The 19879-nt window shown below is 44.9% G+C and overlaps 1 protein-coding gene across 3 annotated transcripts in view; it reads left to right on the top strand.

Moving 5' to 3' along the window:
• LOC135898362 (aldo-keto reductase family 1 member B1-like) overlaps positions 1 to 19879 on the top strand; it is a 296512-nt gene that overhangs the window by 230596 nt on the left and 46037 nt on the right. The gene's annotated exons all lie outside the window — the stretch shown is intronic.

The raw sequence follows: 19879 nt of genomic DNA, 5'->3' as shown, positions 1-19879 counted from the left end.
ACTCGTATATTTTCTTCGGTGTCGTATTCTTAAAGCTACCTTTTTACCAACTTATTTATTTACCAACTTATTAGGGAGGGAGGCGGCTGCATGGGCGATGTGTTTGTGATTTAAGTGTAGCAGCCGTAATGATTTACCGCGCCCGGCCTGAGTGCGGAAGCTTGTACGTTTTCAGTTTATTTCTGCGAAACAAAGGGATCGCCCGGAGGACGGGAACACCTGCCTTCTAGATTAATCATTGTGGCTAGAGCGTATTGATATAGTATTTGGCGTATCAGTGGTTTTGCCGTTTTGTTGACGCTCGTTGGGGTCTCCTGACGACCCACGTTTTGCGACTAATGTTGAAACATTTGTTGCAACAGTGAAAGACGGCTCGTCGTATTCTGTTTGGCAAGCTTGCCTATCCACTCTTTAGAAGGAAACCAAGTACGTCTCAAAGTGGTCGCTGAAGAATTTCAAAATTGAACCATGATGTTGATGACCACTGCAGTCACTCAATAGCTATAGAGTGTGGCTGCTGAGCGGGAGGCCGCAGATTCGATTCCGGTCATAGTGGTCGCATTTCAGTCGGGGCCCGGGGCATTTGGATGCACGTTATAGAAGGCCGGGAGGTCAGAATGACTAAAAGCGACAGCGTCCATTGTAGCTCTTGGACGTAAAGACTCATTGTTGAACTGAACCACGATCTTGTATTCCTTTCCTGATTGTTTTATAAGCAAACATTTATTTATTAGTAGGTGTGAAATGTGGAGCTCGGGCTATTAATGTGCGCAAATAGAGTAGAACGACATTGAAGCTTGGCTGAATGTGCGAATGAAGATGTACCGCATTTGACTAATAAAATGTAGTAACCTGAGCATTTCTACACTATTACATCTTCGTTGAAGCGATAAATACGGTATGTTGTAGAAGATGGTGATGCTTCCGCCATCGAGCTATTTCTTTTCTTGGGAACCATTACAGTAGCTCTGAAGTCTCGCAACATAAATAACCGTTACGAGAGAAGGTTTCTGATAGTTAAAATCTATGGTGGTGGTCCCATCGTAGAAGGCGTGCTCATCTGAGTACGTTTAATTCCTACGGGATTATCTACGGACAAGGTAGAATGACATTATAATGAGTTCTGTTTGCTGAACGTCGCTTGTTGCACACAAAGCTTGCACACAAAGGCGATACAAAAGTCAGTTTCCCTGCTAACAAACCAGACGCAACAGCCTTAACAGTTCTGCTTCTTGCTTCGCTCATACGCATGTCTACTTCTGCCGACCACTAAACCTGCAAAACCTTTCCTTAACAAATATGCGTATGTAAAATCACAGAAGAATGGAGCAATGTACATACAAAGGTAAGGTGTAGCTTATCATTCCCGTTACTTGAAACTCGCTCCTTTCACAACTGCAGCCATGAATACCACCCCTGACGATTATTTCTGAATCTAATTTTTTTCTTTTTGCTCCGATTCCCCTAAATAATTAAGAGAAGCTGTTCTCGTAGTTTTGTTGCAGGTAATTGTTTGTCTTGTTCATTTGCAAGCAACGTTGATAAATTGCCGAGTGAAAATTTCCGTAAGATGCCACTATTTATTCGCCTAATCTCGTTGGTTCATGCACGAGCTTCAAAAGTTTGCGCAGCAAGAAATCGGCTTCTCAGTGTGAAGTGCAATACCAGACCGTTTACTTTGCTCCTTACGTAGAGTCTTTCCTCAAAAATAAAAGTACGCGTATCATTGAAACACAGATGAACATTTACCGTGGTCAAGCAGCGAAGCTTTACATGGAAGTACAACGAATAAACAAGAAAGGACGAAATGTTTGCTTATATATGTCGTAGCAAAATGTTGCTCATACTGATAAAATTTCTCTTGTTCATTAATTCCAACCTAGCATCCTCTTCGTCTCGTTCCCATAAAAAGAAAGGAGAAGAACACCTGCCACTCCTTTACTGCCTTAAAGAACACATTGGAGGCCCTTAAAAAAACAGTATCCTCTCGAGTGAGTCTCATCCTTTTAGTGCGTGGCCTTCGGCAATATTTTCCGTTAGAACTTTGGGAATGAAGGCGGCCGCAATCCTGCCAGGGAGACAAGAAGAGGCTCCTTTTAGTCTTTCTTAACAATTCTTTTTTTCTTTTTTATCGGCTGACAACCACTCTTACTCTAGCAGAATTGGTCGCTTGAGCTGCCGAAGGAAACAGCCTTAGAGATAGGATAAATATTTTCGCAGTCAGATAAAGAAAACTCTTCTGTTTAGTGGCTGCTTGACTTTTTTCCTCGTAGGACTTATTCCCCTGAAAAGAAATGCATGTGGTTTATTACTTGGAACATATTAAGCGTTTATTCTAATTCATTTTCCATCGAACTTCAACTCTCTCCGCATTATCTTGCCCTGCACGTGAGCTCATATATATCTGCCCGCAACAGATTGGCTGTAATATTTTGAAGATAATGACAAAAATTAAGCGCGCTTGCCTTTCCTCCCGTAAAAAGCACGTTCACCGACGCTTCTCATTAGAATACTTTCAGGCACTTCAGGCTCCGCGCTTTCTGAAACGTGAAGAGTAACGCTGAGTACAAAGAGCATTTGTTTCATATCACTGTGCCTGAACAAGTATTTATTAGCCTATATATGTGCATTACAGCACTAAGACCTCTCCCAGTGATATCCCGTTACCTTTGTCTTGCTTTAAGTGATTCCACCTAGCACGTGCAAAATTCTTAATCTCATCACGCCATCAATGTTCTGCTCCCAACGTCTTCCTTCTCTGGGCATTTATTCTCTTAACTATATATTCAACTGGGTGCCTCCATCCTTTACACGTTACATGGCCAACTATACTTGATCTTATATTCACAAGAATATCAGCTGCCCTCATTTGCATTGTGATAATTGAATAATAGGGCTCAGTGAGGTTAGGAGGAGAAAAGAAGCATATACAGTGCTAAAAAGCGGGCACGTACTGTGCTACCGGGGCTTAGCGGAGAGACGAGAACTAGGAGTCGGATTCCTGATTAATAAGGAAATAGCTGGTAACATACAGGAATTCTATAGCATTAACGAGAGGGTGGCAGGTCTTGTTGTAAAACTTAATAAGAGGTACAAATTGAAGGTAGTACAAGTCTACGCCCCTACACCCAGTCATGATGACCAGGAATTCGAAAGCTTTTATGAAGACGTGGAATCGGCGATGGGTAAAGTCACAACAAAATACACTATACTGATGGGCGACTTCAATGCCAGGGTAGGCAACAAGCAGGCTGGAGACAACTCAGTGGGGGAATATGGCATAGGCTCTAGGAATAGCAGAGGAGAGTTAGTAGTAGAGTTTGCAGAACAGGATAATATGACGATAATGAATACCTTTTTCCGCAAGCGGGTTAACCGAAAGTGGACGTGGAGGAGCCCGAATGGTGAGACTAGAAATGAAATCGACTTCATACTCTGCGCTAACCCTGGCATCATACAAGATGTAGAAGTGCTCGGCAAGGTGCACTGCAGTGACCATAGGATGGTAAGAACTCGAATTAGCCTTGACTTGAGGAGGGAACGGAAGAAACTGGTACATAAGAAGCCGATGAATGAGTTAGCGGTAAGAGGGAAACTAGAGGAATTCCGGATCAAGCTACAGAACAGGTATTTGGCTTTAACCCAGTAAGAGGACCTTAGTGTTGAAGCAATGAACGACAATCTTATGGGCATCATTAAGGAGTGCGCAATAGAAGTCGGTGGTAACGCCGTTAGACAGGAAACCAGTAAGCTATCGCAGGAGACGAAACATCTGATCAAGAAACGCCAATATATGAAAGCCTCTAACAATACAGCTAGAATAGAACTGGCAGAACTTTCTAAGTTAATCAACAAGCGTAAGACAGTGGACATAAGGAACTATAATATGGATAGAATTGAACAGGCTCTCAGGAACGGAGGAAGCCTAAAAGCAGTGAAGATGAAACTAGGAATTGGCAAGAATCAGATGTATACGTTAAAAGACAAAGCCGGCACTCTCGTTACTAATATGGATGAGATAGTTCAAGTGGCTGAGGAGTTCTATAGTGATTTATACAGTACCAGTGGCACCCACGAAGATAGTGGAAGAGAGAATAGCCTAGAGGAATTCGAAATCCCACAGGTAACGCCAGAAGAAGTAAAGAAAGCCTTAGGAGCTATGCAAAGGGGGAAGGCAGCTGGGGAGGATAAGGTAACAGCAGATTTGTTGAAGGATGGTGGGAACACTGTCCTAGAAAGATTGGCCGCCCTATATACACAATGCCTTATGACCTCGAACGTACAGGAATCTTGGAAGAATGCTAACATAATCCTAATCCATAAGAAACGGGACGCCAAAGACTGGAAAAATTATAGACCGATCAGTTTACTGTTGGTTGATTACAAAGTATTTACTAAGGTAATCGCAAACAGAATCAGGAACACCTTAGACTTCTGCCAACCAAAGGACCAGGCAGGATTCCGTAAAGGCTACTCAACAATAGACCACATTCACACTATCAATCAAGTGATAGAGAAATGTGCAGAATATAACCAACCTTTATATATAGCTTTCAGTCCAAGTGGGACGCATTGCTGAAGAGCTCAGATTTCACAAACCAACTACAGGCCGTCCAGAGGGCCCGCGACGTCGCGGAGAGTCACCACCTCCCTGTCCCGTCGTGGGTGGAGCCACCAACTTGATCGGGGAGCCTTCGGTCCCCCAATCGAGTTCCTCAGGACACTCTTAATAAAGTTCTTGTCACTGTCACTGTCATTGATTACGAGAAAGCGTTTGATTCAGTCGAAACCTCAGCAGTCATGGAGGCATTACGGAATCAGGGTGTAGATGAGCCATATGTAAAAATACTGGAAGATATCTATAGTGGCTCCACAGCCACCGTAGTCCTCCACAAAGAAAGCAACAAAATCCCAATAAAGAAAGGCGTCAGACAGGGAGATACGATCTCTCCAATGCTATTCACAGCATGTTTACAGGAGGTATTCAGAGACCTGGAGTGGGAAGAATTGGGGATAAAAGTTGATGGAGAATACCTTAGCAACTTGCGATTCACTGATGATATTGCCTTGCTTAGTAACTCAGGAGACCAATTGCAATGCATGCTCACTGACCTGGAGCGGCAAAGCAGAAGGGTGGGTCTGAAAATTAATCTGCAGAAAACTAAAATAATGTTTAACAGTCTCGGAAGAGAACAGCAGTTTACGATAGGTAGCGATGCACTGGAAGTGGTAAGGGAATACATCTACTTGGAGCAGGAAGTGACCACGGATCCGGATCATGAGACTGAAATAACCAGAAGAATAAGAATGGGCTAGGGTGCGTTTGGCAGACATTCTCAAATCATGAACAGCAGGTTGCCACTATCCCTCAAGAGGAAAGTGTATAACAGCTGTGTGTTACCAGTACTCACATATGGATCAGAAACCTGGAGGCTTACGAAAAGTGTTCTGCTGAAATTGAGGACGACGCAACGAGCTATGGAAAGAAGAATGATGGGTGTAACGTTAAGAGATAAGAAAAGAGCAGATTGGGTGAGGAAACAAACGCGGGAAATGACATCTTAGTTGAAATCAAGAAAAAGAAATGGTCATGGGTCGGACATGTAATGAGGAGGGAAGATAACCGATGGTCATTAAGGGTTACGGACTGGATTCCAAGGGAAGCGGAGCGTAGCTGGGGGCTGCAGAAAGTTGGGTGGGCGGATGACATTAAGACGTTTGCAGGGACAACATGGCCATGATTAGTACATGACCGGGGTAGTTGGAGAAGTATGGGAGAGGCCTTTGCCCTGCAGTGGGTGTAACTAGGCTGATGATGATGATGACCTACTGCTCATTTCTAGTCGTTTAACATTGTGGTGGTGTATCTTGGTTTCATCGTTTGCTGTGAGGCCCCTAGCTTCTAAAATTTGTTTGCTATCTTTCAGGTTTCAGCCGCATAGATTATCACTGGTAAATGTAAACTGTTTGTGCACTTTTTTTACGAAGTATATCGGTAAGGCTCATAACGCTATCTCTGTGTTGTCGCTTCTAGCTACAAGCATTGGGATTTGCAAGCGTTGCAAGCTTTCTGGGAACAACTGCGATTTCTTTCTAGACTAAAAAAAAAAGAAAAGAAAAATTTTGTCCCTTGTATAGTCAAACAGCGTGATCTTGTTTTGCTTTTTCACTCTATAGGTGAACTTCAGCAACTTGTTTCTTTCATAATCTCACAACTTTCTTGTCGGGGTTAAGGCTTGTTGGTATCCTCCAAAACCTTCTTTCCGACTTCATGATGTTTTTTTTTCCTTTTGTTTCAGTGATACATTTTGTTATACCTAGCAGGCAACAGTGGCTACTTGCTATTTGCTCCGGCGCTGATGTGCCCATGTTTTATGTTGCTTTCGAGATACGACAAATATGATTACTTGGAACCCTTTAAAAAATGCTACTTTGAGGGATCGCGCCACTCTCGGCGGTATGACTAGGACATCCCAGCGAATGCTTTTTTCGGAAAAGTTCGAATTGCTTGCATGCAAGTGCCATTAGTCGGTTGATGTTGAAGTGGAAAGTTCATTCCAAAGCTGTAGCATTTGCTTTATGTCCTGGTGACTGGCAGCCTTGAGAAGCATGTTAAAACAAGGAGGATTCGAGACATTGCCTGAGCAGTTGAGTTACGCTGGTCGACTTCATTTCAAAAAGCGAAAGATCACAACGAGTTTTCGTTTTTTTTCTCATTATTATTGTCTCTTTAAGAGATTGGCGCGCGGTGATGGTCCGCAATACACTTGTGGTCACGTGAATGAGGAGGTGCAACATATTTTACTCGAATGTCTGTGTCATTTTGCTTAACAGAAACGTTTAATACGCGATCACACAATAGCCTTGGACCACAGGCTATCGGAAAAATTGTCTCATAATGAGTGAGTTGGACAATTTCGTAATCTATGATGAGGATGAATATAGTGCTTTGTTGCTCAAGGGCCAAGTAAATTTCGTGGTCTTCTTGAAACAGGTATGTTTCTTTCAATTTTCTTTTTTTTTTTGCTATAATCGCCATGTGCAATTTTATCCGAAGCATTAGGTGTATTTGGGTGCTATAACGTAAAACTATTCCAAACCTTTATCTTACAATTTTGCAACCAGCCCTCCGCGATTGGTCAAAAACTTCTTTGGACCACCCCCACTCCACCTGTCTGTCACGCGACGTCATGACTGCGATAGCTCGCCATCTGATATGACGTGTACACACTGATTATGCATGAATTGTCCGAACAAAAGAAAAATTGTTAGTTCTGATTGGACACCTTTTCGCCTTTAGCCCTCGGCTATTGGTCAAGATTTTCGGGCTGCAGCCACTTCACCTACTTGCCACGCAACGTCACAAAACCGCAAAAACGAACCGCGTCAAAGTGACGTGTACGCGTTAAAGATGCATTAATAGAGAGTTTTAGTTACACGTACGTAGAGGCTTTGCCTACGTAGAGCTTCTACGTGTGAGCAGTGCGCATGCGTAGAACGTAGCGGGCGCGTGCGCGTCTCACGGACGTACGTGAGATTCAATTCTTTGCGTGGGTTTCTTGCGCACGTAGACAGCTTCGCGCGGGAGTTCCGCAAGATCACGTACAAGCGATAGCGGGCCATGCGCGCGCAGACGGCTCGCATCGAAACACGGCGACAAGATTTAATTGGCTACCGCCGTGTTCACATTCCCCGATAGATGAAGCTAGGGGGTCCCTCTTGGCGTGCGTCGCGTACGTGTAGCTAAAAGCGTTTCAGACGGCGTGCACGTAAGGTACGTAGGCTTTTCACGTTTGCGTACGTGAAGCCTCTGCGTACGTGTAACTAAAGCTGTCTAATATGTCGAACGAAACTGAATTTTTTCTGAATCGCCACAGGCTGCCCCGTTTTGAAAGGAATACAAGATGGCTGCCGCCGATCGCTCAGGCACTGACTACTCGCACCTGCCGGAAAGCATGGGTTTATTTGCGCGTAATAAATCTTTTTGCGTGGCCGTGTAACGTTTTCGAGCACTTTCGGCACGTTTACGACCTAGCCTTTCCTCCTTCCCCACAAGAACCACTTCTCTCTCTCTCTCTCTCTTTCTGCCGACTCTTCTTTGCTGAGGATCTGTTTTAGCGTGATTCTTAAGCTTCCGTTGCATGCCGCCGCGATTGTAGACTAGCCACCGCATGCTAAGTAAAGGAAAGCGGACCAATCACAGACGCCGGCACGACCCTCTTGATCCGTTTATCGGTTCTGAGTGCAGTGGCTCGGCCCCATCAAATCCCTGTCCACTTGAGCATGCTCATCGCCTCTTGTGAGCCAATTAGATAAGACAAGCCGCTCAGTGTAGGCAATGTTATTCGTTTTTCAAGCAAACAAAAGTGACTTCCTATGAACGAGGAGAGCCTTTGATTGGCCTGTTGAGACCACCACCCTGCGGGTGACCGCCTTATGCTTGCATCGGCGATTACGCAAATTTGACGTCAGAAAATTGGAATAAAAACATATTGGAATAGTTTTACGTTATAGGGCCCTTTCTTTCTTTTTTGGAGGACGCACACAATGTGTTCTGCCAGCGTTGGCAATGACCGGCATGTAGTTACTTGCTACTGGAGCTGCGAACTAAAGTGCAGAACTATAGAGACTGTGAGTTTGAGCCAGCAAGTCTGGGCGGAGCCGCCAAGCTCACTGCAGGCACTATCCGACGAGCTTCCGTTCGGCCTGAAGCAGTATTGCTATAATATCAATGCATGCAAACCATTTGTTTTGTGCAAAAGCTCAAACCTCAAATGCAATTTCTACTTCTCTGCTTCTCGCACTTGCGTGCACTATATACCGACATACACCATGTCTCTCAGACGCTGTTGCCTCCCCCTCCCTCCCCCCTCCCCCTTCCCGGCAGCGATCGGCATTTCAGGGACCCGATGACGACGTGTTGCCAGCTAAGCGGCATAGCTTCAGCTATCGGCTTTTGCGGCTAGCTCGTCCCCTAGCTGCTTTTGCTTGGAAATAGCCCATGATATCCCAGCGGAAGATAATCACAGCGGGGTTAGTTGGCTTCCCGCTGTTGCTATTTCGGTGGCGTCCCAACGGGATTGCGGGGTCATGCGTGCTTCATACAGCTCGACGGGCGGCATATGCCATTGCAATCTGCGTGGTCTCGCTTCTACAAAAATCAGATTGGGGAAAGAATGACGCCACGCTGTCGTGTGTGGCGTATATATGGCGACACGTATGTAAAGAAAAGGGAAATGTGGAAATGTTTAGAACGAGATCGTGCCTGATCGCTCGATCAGCCCCATTTTACTGTAGAATGGCACCTGTATAGTGAATTTTATGTGACTAAATGTTGGCGTGCCCGAACACACGCAGAAAGAAAAGCAGAATATGGCATATGCCGAGACTCGGTATTTTGAAATTGTGCTCAGCGTACATAAACGCTTGGCGCTGTCAGTTTACTGCTTCCCAAAATGGATAGATGCAGGAGTTGAACGAACCTTTAAACTTGTAACTTGCGAACGAACCGCGTTGCGGAGCATCAAAAGGATCCCGCATGTATGCTTTAGTGTTTTATTTTCATTTGCTGTACAACCGCTTGCGATTCAATTCTGCTGCAAAACAGTGCCTATTAGGAGACACTGTTGTTGCTTTCTGTCGTACAAATGAAGATGCGTAAAAAAATTTGGGGGTGGCTTAAGTTTCACCTTTAAGAGTGGAACACGATAGCGCTTAAAGATCCCTGACTGCTTCTTAGGCTTCCCAGGGACTGCAGCTTATGTAACCATAATGTTTACCTGAAAACGCTGGCTGCGAACATTATGCACGAAGGCGAGCTGAGCTGTCTGGTAGAAAGGCGGCCTCTTGCGTGGGCCGCCATGGATGGATGGATGGATGGATGGATGGATGGATGGATGGATGGATGGATGGATGGATGGATGGATGGATGGATGGATGGATGGACGGATGGACGGATGGACGGATGGACGGACGGATGGACGGACGGACGGACGGACGGACGGACGGACGGACGGACGGACGGACGGACGGACGGACGGACGGACGGACGGATGGATGGATGGATGGATGGATGGATGGATGGATGGATGGATGGATGGATGGATGGATGGATGGATGGATGGATGGATGGATGACGGGCGGACGGACGGACGGACGTTATAAGCGTCCCCTTTGGAACGGGGCGGTGAGCTGTGCAACCAAGCTCTTGTTATTTCATTGCCTAATGTCGTACCTACGATACAAAAAGGAAAAGGAAAAAAAAAAACACCATGAATTACCATAACCAAAGTTTTTGAACCCCTATTGTGAACTTTTTTGTACGCCTCCATTGTTTGTCGTTTTCCTACTTTTCTTACTTACTAATCTCTACTGCGGACATGCCTACTTTCCCCCTGCTCTCGCTGAACCCAACGGCTTCAAGGAGGCCAGTGATTCCTAAATCGACTACTAGGCAGATATCTTTACATTCTAAGAAAGCATGCTCCATCGCTTCCCTACCTTTGCTGCAGCAAGCACATGCTTCTTTTTTCCTTCTTGTATCTCGTCTTATAAGTGTGTGTAGAAATGCTACGAAGGCGAGTGCTATCTGGAGGTGTTGCAAGGAACCGGGTGCATCGCTTTATGGCCTTTGAGATTTGCGCGCGCCGGCGTGCTCAAATCTCAGAGGTCGTGGCCGCTCCATGAATGGTTGAAACGCTGGAAAAAGGCTTTGGCTTTTGAGTTTGCGCATAACAGTATTGTGCTTTCTCGTATACTCAACTTACCATCCGACGCTATCATGTGTTTAGGTTGTGTGTAAGTCATGCTTTACGATTTTTCTGACCTATTTTAGCTTGAGAAATTCAATTAGTTCAGTAATTTACTTGCGCTACATCGCGGGCCTGCGTGGATGGGTATGCGTAGTGCGAAATTATTTTTACCGTAACGATGGTGGACGCTGGACGCCGGACACCCACTCGGTATTTTCTATGGTATGGGGCACTTAACGCTATCGCATTTATGAAGACAGAAGGGTTGACTAGTACACAATACTGAATTTTTCATATATATAGGTGCGGAGCCTTATGTTGCGATGGCTCGTAGCTATGCCGTGGTGTTGACCGAGAATCGGATAGACCAAAACAATAAGTTCCAAGACACAAAATGCAAAAAAGAAGAAAAAATAATGAACGCTGGCTTAGAAAAGGTGGGCTCATGCAAGGAAGTACAATCGGGTTCATGACAGAATAAACACAAGTGCAAAAAACTTAGCCCAAGCCACTGCTAGCCTTCACGTTATATTGGGCTCGAGCTGCGTATTTCTTGAAAACCATGTTGCTTCTGCCAAATCAAGAATGAAGAAATAAAATAACAATTTATTAATACGACGTCATTCTTGCAGAGCGCATGCTAAAGCAATCATAACAGAACCTTGCTATCTCTATTTTCTCGGTGGTTATGAAAGCTGAGAGTCATAGCCTGTCCGGTGTTGCTTTTTGCTCCCAATGTTTGTTATTCTGTGTGGCCACAACGAAGAGCATCCAGTTCGCCCATCTTACACTGCAGTTTCTGCTGCAGCGTCCATAATGAAACTTTGCGCCTCGTTCATTTACAACACGATGACGCTGGACAAGGCCATTGTGCTGGTTCACGTTGCGATCAGTTAAGATATATTATGCTAGATGTCCCGACTCTGTGACTGAAACTGCTCCAGAGGAAAGCTACCTAATGGCCACGCACCACTTTATCCCTCATTTCTTAGCATTCCGGTGTGTCTGGTGTGTGATCAATCTGCTGAGAACTCCTGTTTCAGGCATTTGCTTGTTTGTCATATTTGCTTGTTTGTTATGTATTATAGACAGCTGAGAGTCTGGGCGCGAGTGGTTGCATCACTGTGCGCCTTTGTGATGCAACCACTCGCGCTGCCTGAGCCATTTTTCAGCGCTGCAATATCTTGGGGAATTATGCGCGTGGCTCAGTACAAATGTGGTGCAATATCATTGCCATCCAGACTGAAATGGCAAGTCTAGCCTGTATTTTTGCACAACACATGTGGAACTGTCGTAGCAGTACTTCTCTTACGTAACCACCGCTGCGGTGAATCGGTGTTTATTGCGTTGCATTGTTGGGCACAATGTCGCGGATTTAATCTCGATCCCAGTGGCGGCATCCCGATTGGGATAGTATGCAAGGAGGCTTGCGCTCCGTGCATGAGGTGCAGGTTACAAAAAAAGCCTATGTGACGAAAATTAATCGAAAGATCTCCCTTGTGGCGTCTCTCATAAGCTACTCAGCAGTTTCGGAATGTTATAAGTCCAATTTGATTACAACAATGGCATTCAGAATACCATAATGCAACGTGAAGAAGCCATGGAAATATGGTGCAACGTAAGGTGCACTAAATGTTGAACACATGGTCGTATCATAAATAATTTCTTGATAAATAAAGCTTTCCAATCTTCCAACACCAAAGCTCTTCTAGTACGCGTATCGCACTGCAGGAAGCTCCGATGAACTGCAGCAAGTACAGCACAAGCTGGTGAGATATACGTTTTTCGCAACCATGAGCTGGGCAGGGCCATCGGGTATGATACGCGCACCAAAGGGTAAACTATCATTAATACAAACACAGAAAGAAAGGATAAAAGACGAAGTGCTACTACAGTATCTTTTCGGTCTACTTGATGTCGTGTTTTCAGGCACTAGCAAACGCCGTCGAAGTGCGTGTGTGTGTGTGTGTGTGTGTGTGTGTGTGTGTGTGTGTGTGTGTGTGTGCGTGTGTGTGTGTGTGTGTGTGTGTGTGTGTGTGTGTGACTCCTGCTTATAAATATTACCACGCAGTACTATTTGTTGCGTTGTATTTGTTTCATTATGTCCTTCGTGTAACTTTTTATATGTTTTGCTGAATCTGTCCTTCAGCGTACCGTACAATGTTAAAATGTGCTCTTTATAAGGAGTTTCCGTCAGTGCACCTACACACAAACCTTTAGAGATAAATACCATCCTGCCGATGAATACCGAGGAACGATCTTGGTTCGAAGACGGAATATTCAACTCTTCATTCATTAACGCCCAGTGTGGCCTTCTTTAATATGGCAAAGAGGAATGGCTCAGTGCTCAAATTGCTTGCAGACCAGTGATATATAATCTGATACAGCCTAATAGCCCAATAGCCTAATAAGGAAAAACATTTTTTTTGTTTAGGTGCTGAAAGGACTGTGTACAGACTTCTAATTACAAGTATAATTGTTAGCTACTACTCTCGCTTTTGTTTTCTTCTGGCATATCCTATGGCAATACTCACTGATATATCTTTATGCTTTTTTGCCTTACGCTTGTAATACCTTTTTTATATATTATATTTATATTTAGATATTGGCGCCTAGGTAAAGAATTCTTAACAAGGTCTTCCCGTATCTCTTTAAAGCTCAACAACAGAGGCAGCGGTGCTATGCGGACATTAATTACGCAGAATTCAAAGTTTTGGACCTCCTGTAATTATTGGAAGAAGCTAGAGTGGCGTTTTCGATCGAGTGATGGAAATAGGTCGTGCGGTTGAGTGGTTCGAGCAGCCAGCAAGGGGGGGGGGGGGGGGGCGAAGAGAAAAGTAGAACGCAGGCAGGTTAGCAGCGCACAGTACCAATGCTCTGCCAACTGCCTACAGCGGTGGTATAATAAATCTCGAGAGACGCGAACTTTAACGAAGAAGGGAACATAACAAGGCTGACATTGACTACGCTAGTGACGGTGCCTGTCATAAAACGTCGTGCTATTAGGGCGCTGGCCCCGTCGGATATGGCAGTTAGAACAGCACTCGCTTTCATAGACGCCATCTGCGTCGGGTTTTTTTCCTGTAAAATTGGTTATCGCCTGTATTTTTGTATTTGATTTACTCTGTTCTGTTTCATTGTGCAAGTGTTGCTGTGGATAGGTTGAGGCGTAGAAGAACTTCAGCTACCCCTTTATCAGTGTCATAAAGCAGAAAAAATAGAACATCAACTATTAAAACAAATAAATGAAAAAGAAACTGCCAATGAAGGTAATGCAGATAACGCCGCCATTGGACGTCTGCACATGCCCCTACCAAAATGGAGTATACGCTTTGTAGTCCGCACTCAAAGGTGCAAAAGGTCCTCTACGTATTAAATTCATGGTAGGTTTACACAGCTCAATTCAAGTTACGGCAACAGTACAGAGTGTATCCTTTATCTTGAATTTAACATACGATGGTAAATATTCATCCCTATCTGTTTTCTTTGTGATTTTTTTTTCTGAGTACCACTCCTTATTAGATTGATCGGCACGTTTCTTCACTGCCACCTTATAACGGCGAAACATTTGTTGCAAATACAAAAGTATTGGCTCACCCACTGGTGTAGCCTCCAGCGGGTTGCTATCATGCACTCGCCCAGCAATACCTTTGTCTTAAGGAAATAAACAACAATATTTTTCCAGTTTGTTTCCTGCTCACGCCGCAAAGCTACCTAGTCATTCACGTGTCTTAATCATTAGCATGAGAAAACAGCAAGCTGCGCCGTCAAATGGCGAACGTATAGCGATTCAGCGATCACAAGGGGATCTCCCCTGGCGGTCGTGGCTAAGGCGTTTTCTGCCGAGCAAGTCACCATCAGAGTGCACTCTGATGGGGACCAAATGCAAACGTACTCGCGTACTGTGCTTTCAGAACATATTCGAGAACTTCATCAAAAATGATCCAGAGTCTTCAGGTCTGCCCTTTGCTATTTCCAGATAGGGGTTTTGGACTTGAGAATCGTATACCAAAAGTGGCAAGAGATAAAATGCGACCTATGTAATGGGTTAAACGAGAGAAGTTGAGCCTTTTCTTCTTCGTTAATTTCTTAATTAGCTTTCTAGTAGTATTATTGCCGTAAAAACTGGCTGACGAAAAAAACACTGTGAGATTATACATGATCTTTCCATTTATCTATGACAACCGGAGGACTTCTTGCTCCTAATGGTACTTATGTCGGCTGTTACACGAACATATGTAGACTTTCTGCATAGATCAAGGATAATGATAGGAAAGTGGAACCTTTACTATAATTAGCATCAAGCAAGCCTCGTTTTGCTGCCGTACAGCCATGCCATTAATGAAGTAGATGCTTCTAATGCCTGGCTGTTTTGATTATGCCTTTGTCATGTTGCTAAAGGTAAGCACGCAAAACCTCTCGCTGCAACAGATGCCGAAAGGTTCGGTGCTAGCTATTGCGGCTTGCCCCACATCGGAGTAGAACCAGCTCTCCGGCTTAATCAGACGCAGAAGATGCTTGAAAAGAGAGTCCTCCGTGTAACAGAGTAGTACTTTGGTTCAGTAGGTATACAAAACTGCTTCCTGCTAAAGCTTATCCCGCCATCCTTCAAATCGACTCTATTTGAATCTCAAACATAGCTCGCAAATGTAGCAGAGCTCTCAAGGTCGACATTACCGACAGAGTCGGCTTATCCAAAATGTCAAAGCCCTTACGACCTCTGTTGCTTATTCAACATGCTTATATGCCAATTCCTTTTAATGAGACGCCTACTGTCATGTAATCAAATGCAAAGTCTGTACATGCTCTTTTGTTCAACCTCATCGGTGCAGCTTGATACTGCCCCACCCGTCCTCTTCCTCTACCCTACAGAAACGTACTAAACACAGGTCAATGTTTGCTTTGAAATCCAGCCAACATTCAGCACTCTGTTCATCCTGTCTTTCCATTTCGCATTGTGTAAATTCTCGCTGTAGCTTCAAGTATGGAATACCAACACGCCTAGCATACGATTGTTACGGGCAAGCAAAATGCTCGTAATCATTGCTTTCATTAAATCGCGAAGGATCCGCACACAACTCCATTAAGTGTCCAGCATCGTGTTCTTTTACCGTGAGTCCTGTTTTGTAGCTTTCCGAACAAGGGTCGTAAACACTAAAGGAAAGTTACGCCGACACACTCAACGCCGGTTCGCTTCCTTTTGAAACAAGAGCTGTGAAAAATTGATCGTTTGCGTGTTTAAACCAACGACAACTGTACTCCCGCGTTGCTCTCCATTTTATAGCGACAGAGGGACACTGGCTGCAAAATACACTGTGTTCAGTCGTGCCAGCTTACATATGTGTGCGTGCGCGCGCGCGTATGTATGTATGTATGTATGTGTGTATGTATGTATGTATGTATGTATGTATGTATGTATGTATGTATGTATGTATGTATGTATGTATGTATGTATGTATGTATGTATGTATGTATGTATGTATGTATGTATGTATGTATGTATGTATGTATGTATGTATGTATGTATGTATGTATGTATGTATGTATGTATGTATGTATGTATGTATGTATGTATGTATGTATGTATGTATGTATGTATGTATGTATGTATGTATGTATGTATGTATGTATGTATGTATGTATGTATGTATGTATGTATGTATGTATGTATGTATGTATGTATGTATGCTTGCGCGTGTGTGTGTGCGTGTTCGGATTTCACGCTCTAGAAAACACAGAAGATGAAGAACTGCTCGTCGTAACTCACGCATGGTCCGTCCTCTCTTTCGCAACGGGGCAAATTCGAAGCAAAGCGTGCCAAACGAGCAAATGTATACCAAACCGCGCGGCGCAATAACCTCAACTCTGCTAGGTAACAAAATAAAATAAAAAATAATATATAACAATACAAAGGACAAATAAGAAAACGTGCCACAGTAAGTGTGTAAGAAAAAGAATCGAGACACTTCGCCCATTACCGCACATCCCATCTCCCGCGTTTTCTCTAGAGAGAAAAGAGCCCGCTCTTCGTATTCCTCACCCCTCTTTGGGCGACGCACCTCACGTCTTCGTTTAAACGCCTCACGTAATGCGCTTTGCCCTTACCGAGTTACACATTCATGGCTCACCGACGCGTGCTGACAGTTCTCAACTTCCCACAGCCGCCTCCTTTTGCTGCGCGCCTCGTGGCAAAGCACCTGTGGACGTCTTTACTCCGAACAACGCGTTAACTCCTGGGTGCAATCTTCGCGGAAAGGGGTTTCTTCTAATGGCAACAAAACTCTTGCAACGTTCCTACACTTTTCGCCCTTCTTCAGAGCTCTGACTCTAGCAGGACCGTTGCTACAGAAGGGGTAAGAAGCAAAAAGAAATTAACAATAAAGAAGGACAATGCTCCTTTGAGCAAAAGAAGCAGGACAGTAAACGCAAGGCGAGGATAGCGAAAGAGGAAAATTGCGGGCACGGCATGTCACCGCCATTTTAAGGCATCGCCGCTGTTTCGCACCTTCGCGCCATTGTTAAGTCGATGACATGCTGTGCGCGCGTATGCGCGCGTATATGCACCAACAACGCGCGTGTGCCAGGAATGCGCCTCTTTCTACAAATGGGACGCTGATCGCTGCATCCCAAAAATATCTGCAAACGTGGCTAGGCGCGACCTGCTTTTGATGCTCGAAACCGCTACAGAGGCTGTTTCTGCTCCCTGCTGGCGAACTGTATCCCCAGAATTCGTTTAGAAACCTTTGAAATGCATACGCTGCCGTATACAAACGCGATAAAGAGGAGGTAAATGCCTTTCACGTTATGCCGCCTGTAATTAATATGTATAGCGCGCAGTACATTACTCGCGCACACACCATACCAAAGCTGCTCTGTGCTTCAAAAACTGTGTCTGGGCCTACTGTCTTGCAAAACAAATGCGTTCAGAAGCTGCGCTTTTGATGAACATTTTTAGCAAGAATTCTGGCAATTTAACTATTCCGATCAAAACTCTCACAATCATTGAAATGTACGCCACTCCACAAATAACAGCAAATTTGTTTACGAAACGGTAGAGAGGGTGACCAGAGGTAGGCTCTTGAAGCCGTACTAATCGTTATCTCAACTACAGTGTGCTCATGATATCAAGTGTGTTGTCTTCTGAGACACGTTTGTCTCGAAGCACAGAACGTGCATCAGGCAAAACCTGTGAGCCGAAAAGCCATAGCTTGAGTTGTTTTTTTTTCAATGAACCAGTAATATCTCCGTAAAGTAAGCTTGCAAAGATATCTGCGGCGTATTTCCAATTATGTCCATCATTGATGGCTTCCGTAGTGTTGGAGATTTTATGAAAAAGCATTAGAGTATTCTGAATTAAAGACACGTGTGATTCAAGCTACGTTTATTTAGAGATGCGAAGTCACTTTTTAAGTGTAAGGTGACGATTGTCAACCGTTACGAATATATCACCGAGCTTCCGTTAAAGCTCTTATAGGTGGATGAGCTGACTTGATGCTTCCCGTAAGAAGGGCGTGCTTTTCAGTTCGAGCACGAAACGACATGCTTAATGGAGCGCATGGTAGCGCGCCTAATACTGCCTCATGGTCTCGTACCATACTATCGAATAATCAACGCAGAACTCAGGTACAATGCAAATTTGGCATGGATACCTGTCGTGTGGCCGGTTGGTAAGGGGCATGGGTTGTGTTGTTTTGGGTGGCCTCTGACTGTTGTGCTGCAACTACAGTAAAGACATCCGCAGTGTGTTTCCGCGAGGCACCAGCAATGTAGCCGGTGCCTCGAATATTATGTTATGCTGACAACGTGTATATATTTAACGACAAACTCGTTCTCACAACAAAAGACGGCATGCAGGCGCAACTTGCGCCTGCTTTAGACCAGCTTTCTTTTTTTCGCTATTAGGCGGTCACCTTCCCTGCTAATACGTTCGCCGTCTCGATTGGCCGGCGCCTGCTTTTACGAATCTTCTTAAGCATGAACTGCTGTGTGAGTACGAACCCACAATACACCCTCACTAATGCACCACCAGGTGAAGCCATGGGCCTATGCAGGTGCATGCCTAAGCAACCAGTTGTTAGAGACTAATAAAGTAGTCTTGCTGTTCACTGCATCGATTGTATCCTTTCAGAATTTTATTATGGACTATATAGTCATCATCATCATCAGCCTGGTTACGCCCACTGCAGGGCAAAGGCCTCTCCCATACATCTCCAACAACCCCGGTGGACTATTTAGTAAGTACGGCCATATCCAAGGCACAGCTACTAGCACGGCTTCCTCTGTACCAGCGTTAGTACTTCAAGTGGTGACGCTTTTTGTAGCTTTGTTTTACACTTCGCCACAGCGGGATTTTGTTATAAATATTTTTTTTTCTGAGAATACCCAACCACGGCTCTGCTGATATCCGAAAAGGGAAGAGTCACGTGCAGTCGCCTCCTTATCAACTGAATCGCTGTTCCGGACATTCTCTCGATTTATGGCGTAGTTGCCAGCACCTTGCACTACGCAAAGCACCACTTCTGGCCCAACCTTTATGGCTACGGACTCCGTCTCTCAGCGTCGCTCTACGCTGACGTGTCTTAGAGGCCAGCCTTCGTAAAATAGTTTCCTTGTGTCCGGTTTCTTTATGAGCCTGGAAGCACTGGGAAGGTCGCAGAAAAATGGCCACGTTGAGCGTGGACGAGGGCGAGGAATGCTGGTCATGAGCAAGTATCAAAGCTGTCAACACAAACAACAATCTAGGAACAATAATTTGACGCTGCAGCGTAATGCCCGCATCCACATTCTGCTAGCACAAGTGTGCGGGGACAGGGAAGTCGTACAAGAGGAGAATAGGGGCCCGGGCGCGGAGGGGGGCTGGGGCAAAGGGGAGGGGGAGGCAAAAGCTATAGAGCGCAACGTTGCTCAGAAGTGCCGCCTAGTGGGCAAGACGGCATCACCAGCCGACTGCCTCCCAGACACAGGAAGCAAGCTTTTTCTCCGGGAGCATTTCATTGCACTCACGTCTCGTCAAAGAATTGCTGACCAGCAGTTTCAGCGCAGCGGGGGTTAAGGTCTGAGCGCGTAGTCCCGACGAGTGAGGAGAAAGAGCAGAAGGGAATGGGCCGACGGGGAGGACGTGGGAAAAA

The sequence above is a fragment of the Dermacentor albipictus genome, chromosome 4 (genome assembly GCF_038994185.2).
Source record: "Dermacentor albipictus isolate Rhodes 1998 colony chromosome 4, USDA_Dalb.pri_finalv2, whole genome shotgun sequence".
NCBI lineage: Eukaryota > Metazoa > Arthropoda > Arachnida > Ixodida > Ixodidae > Dermacentor > Dermacentor albipictus.
The sequence above is the reverse complement of the archived record's forward strand: the minus strand, read 5'-3'. Positions and strand labels throughout refer to the sequence as shown.